Here is a 13,092-nt window from a genome sequence, read left to right on the forward strand (position 1 = left end):
ACGTTTCATCTTTGGTCTCAGTTTTGTTTAATTCTTCATCTTAGGAGGCCATTGATCACGTTTTGGGGGGCTGGCCATTCGGCCATGCCTGAACATTTCACTTATGTATTTTCAACGGTGGAGTTTCTACACACCATAGATTAAGGGTGTGGAGTTCTGCTGTACCTCAAGTTTCAATACAAATACCATTATTTTCTATTCAATTCTCATTTATTCTTATTCCAAGATATACGTTGCACTTCAACTTGATGAATGTGATGATCCGTGACACTCATCATCATTCTCACCTAAGAACGCGCGTGACTGACAACCACTTCTGTTCTACCTTAGGCCAGGCGCATATCTCTTAGATTCCCCAAAAGAATCTTCGTGGTATAAGCTAGATAAATGGCGGCATTCATGGGAATCCAGAAAGTCTAACCTTGTCTGTGGTATTCCGAGTAGGATTCCGGGAATCCGGAAAGTTTAACCTTGTCTGTGGTATTCCGAGTAGGATTCCGGTATTGAATGACTGTGACGAGCTTCAAACTCCTGAAGGCTGGGCGTTAGTGACAGACGCAAAAGAATCAAGGGATTCTATTCCAACCTGATTGAGAACCGACAGATGATTAGCCGTGCTGTGACAGAGCATTTGGACCATTTTCACTGAGAGGATGGGATGTAGCCATCGACAAGGGTGATGCCTCCAGACGATTAGCCATGTAGTGACAGTGCATAGGACCATTTTCCCGAGAGGATGAAAAGTAGCCATTGACGACGGTGATGCCCTACATACAGCTTGCCATGGAAAGGAGTAAGAAGGATTGGATGAATGTAATAAGAAAGTAGAAATACAAGAGGAGCACAGCATCTCCATACGCCTATCTGAAATTCCCACTATTGATTTACATAAGTATTTCTATCCTATTTTATTTTCTGTTTATTATTAATTTTCGAATTTATCATAAACCAATTTAATCCGCCTAACTGAGATTTACAAGGTGACCATAGCTTGCTTCATACCAACAATCTCTGTGGGATCGACCCTTACTCACGTAAGGTATTACTTGGATGACCCAGTACACTTGCTGGTTAAGTTGAACGGAGTTGTGTCCACACATAGCCAATAGCCATTAAATAAATCTCATGCAATTACAAAGAGGGTAACAATTTCGTCCACCAAGTTTTTGGCGCCGTTGCCGGGGATTGTTCGAGTATGAACAACTGACGGTTCATCTTGTTGCTCAGATTAGGTAATTTTCTTTCCAAAATCTTTCAAAAATCTTTTTTTCAAAATTTTCTTTTCTTTTTCGTTTTTTTTCAAAAATACTTTCGAAAAAAAAAATTAATAAAAATACAAAAAAATTATAAAAGCATAAAAAATTTCAAAAAATATTTTGTGTTTCTTGTTTGAGTTTTGAGTCAATTTTTAAGTTTGGTGTCAATTGCATGCTTTAAAATTTTTTTTTCTTGCATTTTTCGAAAATTCATATATTCATGGTGTTCTTCATGATCTTCAAGTTGTTCTTGACAAGTCTTCTTGTTTGATCTTGATGTTTTCTTATTTTGTGTTGTTTGTTGTTTTTCATATGCATTTTTTTGTTAGAGTCCATGCATTAAAGATTTCTAAGTTTGGTGTCTTGCATGTTTTCTTTGCATCAAAAATTTTTCAAAAATATGTTCTTGATGTTCATCATGATCTTCAAAGTGTTCTTGGTGTTCATCTTGACATTCATAGTGTTCTTGCATGCATTATGTGTTTGATCCAAAATTTTCATGTTTTGTGTAATTTTTATGTTTTTCTCTCTCATCTTTAAAATTTTCAAAAAAATCAAAAAAATATCTTTTCCTTATTTTTCTCATAATTTTCGAAAATTTGAGTTGACTTAGTCAAAAATTTTCAAAATTAGTTGTTTCTTACAAGTCAAGTCAAATTTTCAATTTTAAAAATCTTATCTTTTCAAAATCTTTTTCAAAAATTATATCTTTTTCATTTTTTCTATTTTTCGAAAATTTCAAAAATCTTTTTCAAAATATTTTCAAAATCTTTTTCTTATCTTTATATCATATTTTCGAAAATTTACTAACAATTAATGTGATTGATTCAAAAATTTGAAGTTTGCTACTTTCTTGTTAAGAAAGGTTCAATCTTTAAGTTCTAGAATCTTATCTTTTAGTTTCTTGTTAGTAATTTGTTTTAATTTAAAAAATTAAATCTTTTCAAACATATCTTGTCATATCTTTTATATCTTATCTTTTTCAAAATTTTATCTTTTTCAAAAATTTGATTTCAAATATCTTATCTAACTTCTTATCTTCTTATCTTTTCAAATTTTGATTTTAATATCTTTTTTCAACTAACTCTTTGACTTTTTGTTTGTTTCTTATCTTTTTCAAAACCACCTAACTACTTTTACCTCTCTAATTTTCGAAAATATCTCATCTCTTTTTCAAAAATTCTTTTTTTGTTTTAAATTTTAATTTTAATCTTATCTTATCTCTAATTTTCGAAAATTACTAACCCCTTTTTAAAATTATTTTCGAATTTTCTATCTCTTCTCTCTTATTTTATTTAATTATTTATTTACTAACACTTCTCTTCACCTCTCTTCATCTAAATATCCGAACCCACTCTTCTTCACTCTTCTCCCCTTTCTTTTTCTACTAACATAAAGGAATCTCTATACTGTGACATAGAGGATTCCTCTTTCTTTTCTTGTTTTTTTCTCTTTCATATGAGCAGGAACAAGGACAAAAGCACTCTTGTTGAAGCTGATCCTGAACCTGAAAGGACTTTGTAGAGGAAACTAAGAGAAGCTAAATTACAACAATCCAGAAGTAACCTTTCAGAAATTTTCGAACAAGAGAAGGAGATGGCAACCGAACCCAATAATGATAATGCAAGAAGGATGCTTGGTGATTTTACCAAACCCACATCCAAATTTGATGGAAGAAGCATCTCCATTCCTGCCATTGGAGCAAACAATTTTGAGCTGAAACCTCAGCTAGTTGCCTTAATGCAACAAAACTGCAAGTTCTATGGACTTCCATCCGAAGATCCTTATCAGTTTTTAACTAAGTTCTTGCAGATCTGTGAGACTGTTAAGATGAATGGAGTAGATCCTGAAGTCTACAGGCTCATGCTTTTCCCTTTTGCTGTAAGAGACAGAGCTAGAATATGGTTGGATTCACAACCTAAGGATAGCCTGGACTCCTGGGAGAAGCTGGTCACGGCCTTCTTGGATAAATTCTTTCCTCCTCAAAAGCTGAGTAAGCTTAGAGTGGATGTTCAGACCTTCAAACAAAAAGATGGTGAATCCCTCTATGAAGCTTGGGAAAGATACAAGCAGTTGACCAAAAGGTGTCCATCTGACATGTTTTCAGAATGGACCATATTAGATATATTCTATTATGGTCTATCTGAGTTTTCGAAAATGTCATTGGACCATTCTGCAGGTGGATCCATCCACCTAAATAAAACACCTGCAGAAGCTCAAGAACTCATTGACATGGTTGCAAATAACCAATTCATGTACACTTCTGAGAGGAATTCCGTGAATAATGGGTCACCTCAGAGGAAGGGAGTTCTTGAAATTGATGCTCTGAATACCATATTGGCTCAGAACAAAGTGATGACTCAGCAAGTCAACATGATCTCTCAAAGTCTGAATGGATGGCAAAATGCATCCAACAGTACTAAAGAGGCAGCTTCTGAAGAAGCTTATGATCCTGAGAACCCTGCAATGGCAGAGGTTAATTACATGGGTGAACCTTATGGAAACACCTATAAGGCATCATGGAGAAATCATCCAAATTTCTCATGGAAGGATCAACAAAAGCCTCAACAAGGCTTTAACAATGGTGGACACAATAGGCTGAGCAATAGCAAGCCTTTTCCATCATCTTCTCAGCAACAGACAGAGAATTCTGAACAAAACACTTCTAATTTAGCCAATCTAGTTTCTGATCTGTCAAAAGCCACTTTCAGTTTCATGAGTGAAACAAGATCCTCCATCAGAAATCTGGAGGCACAAGTGGGCCAGCTGAGTAAGAAAGTCATTGAAACTCCTCCCAGTATTCTCCCAAGCAATACAGAATATAATCCAAAAGGAGAGTGCAAGGCCATTGATGTGATCAATATGGCCGAATGCACAAGGGAGGAGAAGGACGAAAATCCTAGTGAGAAAGACCTCCTGGGACGTCTCTCAAGCAAGAAGGAGTTTCCTATTAAGGATCCAAAGGAATCTGAGGCTCATATAGAGACCATAGAGATTCCATTAAATCTCCTTCTGCCATTCATGAGCTCTGAAGACTATTCTTCCTCTGAGGAGGATGAAGATGTGACTGGAGAGCAAGTTGCTCAATATTTAGAAGCTATCATGAAGCTGAATGCCAAGTTATTTGGTAATGAGACTTGGGAAAGTGAACCTCCCTTGCTCATTAATGAACTAGATACCTGGATTCAGCAAATTTTACCTCAAAAGAGACAAGATCCTGGCAAGTTCTTAATACCTTGTACCATAGGCACCATGACCTTTGAAAAAGCTCTATGTGATCTGGGGTCAGGGATAAATCTTATGCCACTCTCTGTAATGGAGAAGCTGGGGATTATTGAGGTACAACCTGCCTTGTTCTCATTACAATTGGCAGACAAGTCATTGAGACAAGCTTATGGAATAGTAGAGGACGTGTTAGTAAAGGTTGAAGGCCTTTACATCCCTGCTGATTTCATAATCTTAGACACTAGGAAGGAAGAGGATGAATGCATCATCCTTGGAAGACCTTTCCTAGCTACAGCAGGAGCTGTGATAGATGTCAACAGAGGTGAATTAGTCCTTCAATTGAATGGGGACTACCTTGTGTTTAAGGCACATGGCCATCCCTCAGTGACAAAAGAGAGTAAGCATGAAGAGCTTCTCTCAGTTCAGAGTCAAGAAGAGCCCCCACAGTCAAACTCTAAGTTTGGTGTTGGGAGGCCACAACCAAACTCTAAGTTTGGTGTTAAGACCCCATATCCAAACTCTAAGTTTGGTGTTGGGAATATACAACATTGACCTGATCACCTGTGAGGCTCCATGAGAGCCCACTGTCAAGCTAATGACATTAAAAGAGCGCTTGCTGGGAGGTAACCCAATTTTATTTATCTAATTTTTATTTTATTTTATTTTATTGTTATTTTGTGTTTTATTAGGTACATGATCATGTGGAGTCACAAAAAAAATATAAAAATTAAAAACAGAATCAAAAACAGCAGAAGAAAAATCACACCCTGGAGGAAGGACAGACTGGCGTTCAACGCCAGCAAAGAGCATCTGGCTGGCGTTCAACGCCAGAACAGAGCATGAATCTGGTGCTGAACGCCAGAAACAAGCAACATTCTGGCGTTTGAACGCCAGGAATGTGCTTTGAAGAAAAGCTAGCGCTGAACGCCAGTAACAAGCATGGAACTGGGGTTCAACGCCAGAAACATGCTACACATGGGCGTTGAACGCCCAGAACATGCTACACATGGGCGTTGAACGCCCAGAACATGCTACACATGGGCGTTGAACGCCCAGAACGTGCATCACCTCGGCGTTTAAATGCCAGAAGGGTATGCAAAGGCATTTTACATGCCTATTTGGTGCAGAGATGTAATTCCTTGACACCTCAAGATCTGTGGACCCCACAGGATTACCTCAGGATCTGTGGACCCCACAGGATCATCTCAGGATCTGTGGACCCCACAGGATCCCCGCCTAACATATTCCCACCTTACCTCCTAATCCTATAACATTCTTCCCCATGTCACACTTCCCAACAACTTCAATCTCTGAATCTCTCCTCCCAATAAATACTCTTTCCCAAAACCCTTCACCAATCACTTCAATCTCTCTTCCCCATCACCTCTTCACCACTCACATCCATCCAATCTTCCCCATAAACCCCACCTACCTTCAAAATTCAAAAACACTTTCCCACTCAAACCCACCCTAAAATGGCCGAACCTACTGGTGCGCGAAATTGTGAACAATACTTTTCATAACTCTCATAATCCCTGGTCATGAACTCCAAAAACTTGGTGGTTCAATTCCATGGCATTACACAACTTCGCACAACTAACCAGCAAGTGCACTGGGTCGTCCAAGTAATACCTTACGTGAGTAAGGGTCGATCCCACGGAGATTGTTAGCATTGAAGCAAGCTATGGTCATCTTGTAAATCTTAGTCAGGCAAACTCAAATGTATATGATAATGAACGAAAATAACATAGAAGATAAAGATAGTGATACTTATGTATATCATTGGTGTAAGAGCTTCAGACAAGTGTATGAAGATGCCTTCCCTTCCGTCTCTCTGCTTTTCTACTGCCTTCATCCAATCCTTCTTACTCCTTTCCATGGCAAGCTCGTGTAGGGTTTCACTGTTGTCAGCAGCTACCTCCCATCCGCGCAGTGAAAGCTAATGCACGCACTCTGTCACAGTACTGCCAATCACCGGTTTGGTTCCCTCCCCTACCGGAATAGAATCACTCTTTTGCGTCTGTCACTAACGCCCAGTAGGTTACAGGTTTGAAGCACGTCACAGTCATTCAATCATTGAATCCTACTCAGAATACCACAGACAAGGTTAGACCTTCCGGATTCTCTTGAATGCTGCCATCAGTTCTTGCCTATACCACGAAGACTCTGATCTCACGGAATGGTTGGCTCGTTTGTCAGGCGAGCACTCGGTTGTCAGGCGATCAACCATGCATCGTGCAATCATGAATCCAAGAGATATTCACTAAGCCTCAGATGCTTGTAGAACAAGAATGGTTGTCAGTCACTTTGTTCATGGGTGAGAATGGTGATGGGTGTCAATCATCACCTTCATCATATTGAAGAACAAGTGATATCTTGGTAAAAGAACAAGCGGAATTGAATGGAAGAACAATAGTAATTGCATTAATACTCGAGGTACAGCAGAGCTCCACACCTTAATCTATGGTGTGTAGAAACTCCACCGTTGAAAATACATAAGAACAAGGTCCAGGCATGGCCGAATGGCCAGCCTTCTAGAGGTCTAAGATAGCATAAAACAAAGATCGCTACCAAAAGTCTCTCTAAAAGCTCTCTAATACAATAGTAAAAGGTCCTACTTATAGAAAACTAGTACATAGATGAGTAAATGACATAAAAATCCACTTCCGGGCCCACTTGGTGTGTGCTTGGGCTGAGCAATGAAGCTTTTTCGTGTAGAGACTCTCCTTGGAGTTAAACGCCAGCTTTAGTGCCAGTTTGGGCGTTTAACTCCCAATCAGGTGCCAGTTCCGGCGTTTAACGCTGGAATTTCTTGAGGTGACTTTGAACGCCGGTTTGGGCCATCAAATCTTGGGCAAAGTATGGACTATTATATATTGCTGGAAAGCCCAGGATGTCTACTTTCCAACGCCGTTGAGAGCGCGCCAATTGGGCTTCTGTAGCTCCAGAAAATTCACTTCGAGTGCAGGGAGGTCAGAATCCAACAGCATCTGCAGTCCTTTTGAGTCTCTGGATCAGATTTTTGCTCAGGTTCCTCAATTTCAGCCAGAAAATACCTGAAATCACAGAAAAACACACAAACTCATAGTAAAGTCCAGAAAAGTGAATTTTAATTAAAAACTAATAAAAATGTAATAAAAACTAACTAAATCATATCAAAAACATACTAAAAACAATGCCAAAAAGCATACAAATTATCCGCTCATCACCTACCCTCTCCCCTTTCCCTATATAAACCCCTCCATTCCACTTCATTTTCACAAAACACAACCCCCTCTTCTATCCCTTGGCCGAAACCTACACTCCCCCTTCTCCTCCATATTTTCTTCTTCTTCTTCCTCTCTTCTTTCTTCTCTTGCTCGAGGGCGAGCAATATTTTAAGTTTAGTGTGGTAAAAGCATAAGCTTTTTGTTTTTTCATTACCATCAATGGCACCTAAGGCCGGAGAATCCTCTAGAAAAGGAAAAGGGAAGACAAAAGCTTCCACCTCTGAGTCATGGGAGAAGGAAAGATTCATCTCCAAAAGCCATCAAGACCACTTCTATGATGTTGTGGCAAAGAAGAAGGTGATCCCTGAGGTCCCTTTCAAGCTCAAGAAAAATGAGTATCCGGAGATCCGACATGAGATCCGAAGAAGAGGTTGGGAAGTCCTAACCAACCCCATGCAACAAGTCAGAATCTTAATGGTTCAAGAGTTCTATGCCAATGCATGGATCACTAGAAACCATGATCAAAGTATGAACCCGAGTCCAAAGAATTATCTCACAATGGTTCGGGGGAAATACTTAGATTTTAGTCTGGAAAATGTAAAGTTGGCGTTCCACTTGCCCATGATGCAAGAAGATGTACGCCCCTACACTAGAAGGGTCAACTTTAATCAAAGGTTGGACCAAGTCCTTATGGACATAAGTGTGGAAGGAGCTCAATGGAAAAGAGACTCCAAAGACAAGCCAGTTCAACTAAGAAGACTGGACCTCAAGCCTGTGGCTAGAGGATGGTTGGAGTTCATTCAACGCTCCATCATTCCCACTAGCAACCGATCTGAAGTTACTGTGGATCGGGCCATCATGATTCATAGCATCATGATTGGAGAGGAAGTAGAAGTTCATGAAGTCATCTCCAATGAAATCTACAAAATAGCCGAAAAGCCCTCCACCATGGCAAGGCTAGCTTTTCCTCACCTTATTTGCCATCTATGTTACTCAGCTGGAGTTATCATAGAAGGAGACATCTCCATTAAAGAGGATAAGCCCATCACCAAGAAGAGGATGGAGCAAGCAAGAGAGACCCTCCACGGATCTCAAGAGATGCATGAGGAAGCTCATCATCAAGAAATTCCTGAGATGCCTCAAGGGATGCACTTTCCTCCCAACAACTATTGGGAACAACTCAACACTTCCTTAGAAGATTTGATCTACAATGTGGAACAATTAAGGGTGGAACATCATGAGCACTCCATCATTCTCCATGAAATAAGAGAAGATCAAAGAGTAATGAGGGAGGAGCAATAAAGGCAAGGAAGGGACATAGAAGAGCTTAAGGACATTGTTGGTCCTTCAAGAAGAAAACGCCACTAAGATGGATTCATTCCTTGCTCTTATTTCTTTTTTTCGGTTTTTATGATTATGTTTATCTATGTTTTGTGTCTCTACTTCATGATCATTAGTATGTAGTAACTATGTCTTAAAGCTATGAATAAAATCCATTAATCCTTCACCTCTCTTAAAAGAAAAATGTTTTAATTCAAAAGAACAAGAAGTACATGAATTTCGAATTTATCCTTGAATTTAATTTAATTATATTGATGTGGTGACAATACTTTTTGTTTTCTGAATGAATGCTTGAACAGTACATAATTTTGATCTTGTTGGTTATGAATGTTAAAATTGTTGGCTCTTGAAAGAATGATGAACAAAGAGAAATGTTATTGATAATCTGAAAAATCATGGAATTGATTCTTGAAGCAAGAAAAAGCAGTGAAAAACAAAAGCTTGCGAAAAAAAAAAGAAAAAAAAATGGCGAAAAAAATATAGAAAGAAAAAAGAAAAAGCAAGCAGAAAAAACCAATAGCCCTTAAAACCAAAAGGCAAGGGTAAAAAGGATCCAAGGCTTTGAGCACCAATGGATAGGAGGGCCCAAGGAAATTAAATCCAGGCCTAAGCAGCTAAATCAAGCTGTCCCTAACCATGTGCTTGTGTCATGCAGGTCCAAGTGAAAAGCTTGAGACTGAGTGGTTAAAGTCGTGATCCAAAGCAAAAGAGTGTGCTTAAGAGCTCTGGACACCACTAACTGGGGACTCTAGCAAAGCTGAGTCACAATCTGAAAAGGTTCACCCAGTTATGTGTCTGTGGCATTTATGTATCCGGTGGTAATACTGGAAAACAAAGTGTTTAGGGCCACGGCCAAGACTCATAAGTAGCTGTGTTTAAGAATCAACATGCTTAACTAGGAAAATCAATAACACTATCCGAAATTCTAAGCTCCTAGAGAAGCCAATCATTCTGAACTTCAAAGGAAAAAGTGAGATGCCAAAACTGTTCAGAAGCAAAAAGCTACAATGTCCCGCTCATCTAATTAGAACTAATATTCATTGATATTCTGGAATTTATAGTATATTCTCTTCTTTTTATCCTATTTGATTTTCAGTTGCTTGGGGACAAACAACAATTTAAGTTTGGTGTTGTGATGAGCGGATAATTTATACGCTTTTTGGCATTATTTTTAGGTAGTTTTTAGTAAGTTTCAAGCTACTTTTAGGGATATTTTCATTAGTTTTTATGTTAAATTCACATTTCTGGACTTTACTATGAGTTTGTGTGTTTTTCTGTAATTTCAGGTAATTTCTGGCTGAAATTGAGGGACTTGAGCAAAACTCTGAAAAAGGCTGACCAAAGGACTGCTGATGTTGTTGGATTCTGACCTCCCTGCACTCAAAATGCATTTTCTGGAGCTACAGAACTCCAAATGGCGCGCTCTCAACGGCCTTGGAAAGTAGACATCCAGAGCTTTTCAGCAATATATAATAGTCCATACTTTATTCGGTAATTGATGACGTAAAGTGGCGCTCAATGCTCCGTCCTCTCAGTGAAAATGTTCAACGCGCTCTGTCACAGCACGGCTAATCATCTGTCGGTTCTCAATCAGGTTGGAATAGAATCTAGTGATTCTTTTGCGTCTGTCACTAACACCCAGCCTTCAGGAGTTTGAAGCTCGTCACAGTCATTCAATCATTGAATCCTACTTAGAATACCACAGACAAGGTTTAGACCTTCCGGATTCTCTTGAATGCCGCCATCAATTCTAGCTTATACCACGAAGATTCCGATTAAGGGATCCAAGAGATATCCACTCAATCTAAGGTAGAACGGAGGTGGTTGTCAGGCACACGTTCATAGGTGAGAATGATGATGACTGTCACGAATCATCACATTCATCAAGTTGAGGAACAAGTGATATCTTAGAACAAGAACAAGCTGAATTGAATAGAAGAACAGTAGTAATTGCATTAATACTCGAGGTACAGCAGAGCTCCACACCTTAATCTATGGTGTGTAGAAACTCCACCGTTGAAAATACATAAGAACAAGGTCTAGGCATGGCCGTGAGGCCAGCCCCATGATCTAAGATAGCATAAGACTACTCAAAGATAGCTACCCAGATGAAAATACAATAGTAAAAGGTCCTATATGTAGAGAACTAGTAGCTTAGGGTTTACAAAGATGAGTAAATGACATAAAAATCCACTTCTGGGCCCACTTGGTGTGTGCTTGGGCTGAGCATTGAAGCTTTCATGTGTAGAGACTTTTCTTGGAGTTAAACGCCAGCTTTTGTGCTAGTATGGGCGTTTAACTCCCATTCTGTAGCTCAAGAAAGTCCACTTCGAGTGCAGGCAGGTCAGAATCCAACAGCATCTGCAGTCCTTTTCAGCCTCTGAATCAGATTTTTGCTCAGGTCCCTCAATTTCAGCCAGAAAATACCTGAAATCACAGAAAAACACACAAACTCATAGTAAAGTCCAGAAAAGTGAATTTTAACTAAAAACTAATAAAAATATAATAAAAACTAACTAAAACAAACTAAAAACATATACTAAAAACAATGCCAAAAAGCGTATAAATTATCCGCTCATCACAACACCAAACTTAAATTGTTGCTTGTCCCTAAGCAACTGAAAATCAAATAAGATAAAAATAAGAGAATATGCAATGAATTCCAAAAACATCTATGAAGATCAGTATTAATTAGATGAGCGGGGCTTTTAGCTTTTTGCCTCTGAATAGTTTTAGCATATCACTCTATCCTTTGAAATTCAGAATGATTGGCTTCTTTAGGAACTCAGAATCCAGATAATGTTATTGATTCTCCTAATTAAGTTTGATGATTCTTGAACACTGCTACTTTATGAGTCTTGGCTGTGGCCCAAAGCACTCTGTCTTCCAGTATTACCACCGGATACATACATGCCACAGACACATAACTGGGTGAACCTTTTCAGATTGTGACTCAGCTTTGCTAGAGTCCCCAATTAGAGGTGTGCAGGGTTCTTAAACACACTATTTTTGCCTTGGATCACGACTTTATTATTTTTTTTCTTTTTCTTTTTCCCCTTTTTTTTCATTTTTTTGTTTTCACTGCTTTTTCTTGCTTCAAGAATTATTTTTATGATTTTTCAGATCCTCAGTAACATGTCTCCTTTTTCATCATCCTTTCAAGAGCCAACATTCATGAACAACAAATTCAAAAGACATATGCACTGTTCAAGCATACATTCAGAAGTCAAAGTATTGCCACCACATCAAAATAATTAATCTGTTATAAAATTCAAAATTCATGCAATTCTTCTCTTTTTCAATTAAGAACATTTTTCATTTAAGAAAGGTGATGGATTCAAAGGACATTCATAACTTTAAGGCATAGACACTAAGACACTAATGATCATAAGACACAAACATAGATAAAATAAGCATGAACATTCGAAAAATAGGAAAATAAAGAACAAGAAAATTAAAGAACGGGTCCACCTTAGTGATGGCGGCTTGTTCTTCCTCTTGAAGATCTTATGGAGTGCTTGAGCTCCTCAATGTCTCTTCCTTGCCTTTGTTGCTCCTCTTTCATGATTCTTTGATCTTCTCTAATTTCATGGAGGAGGATGGAATGTTCATGGTGCTCCACCCTTAGTTGTCCCATGTTGGAACTCAATTCTCCTATGGAGGTGTTGATTTGATCCAAGTAGTTTTGTGGAGGAAAGTGCATCCCTTGAGGTATCTCAGGGATTTCATGATGAGTGGAATCTCTTGTTTGCTCCATCCTTTTCTTAGTGATGGGCTTGTCCTTATCAAGGAGGATGTCTTCCTCTATGTCAATTCCAACTGAATAACAGATGTGACAAATGAGATGAGGAAAGGCTAACCTTGCCAAGGTAGAGGACTTGTCCGCCACCTTATAAAGTTCTTGGGCTATAACCTCATGAATTTCTACTTCCTCTCCAATCATGATGCTATGAATCATGACGGCTCGGTTTATAGTAACTTCGGACCGGTTGCTAGTGGGAATGATTGAGCGTTGGATAAACTCCAACCATCCCCTAGCCACGGGCTTGAGGTCATGCCTT

At 38.8% G+C, this 13,092-nt stretch overlaps 1 non-coding gene across 1 annotated transcript; it reads right to left on the reverse strand.

Moving 5' to 3' along the window:
* Nucleotides 1-3,251: 3,251 nt before the first annotated feature.
* LOC130952513 (small nucleolar RNA R71) lies at nt 3,252-3,355 on the reverse strand. Its single transcript, XR_009074692.1, has one exon. It is a non-coding gene; the product is annotated as a small nucleolar RNA R71 (small nucleolar RNA).
* Nucleotides 3,356-13,092: the final 9,737 nt, after the last annotated feature.

Source organism: Arachis stenosperma, chromosome 9, assembly GCF_014773155.1.
Source record: "Arachis stenosperma cultivar V10309 chromosome 9, arast.V10309.gnm1.PFL2, whole genome shotgun sequence".
Lineage (NCBI taxonomy): Eukaryota > Viridiplantae > Streptophyta > Magnoliopsida > Fabales > Fabaceae > Arachis > Arachis stenosperma.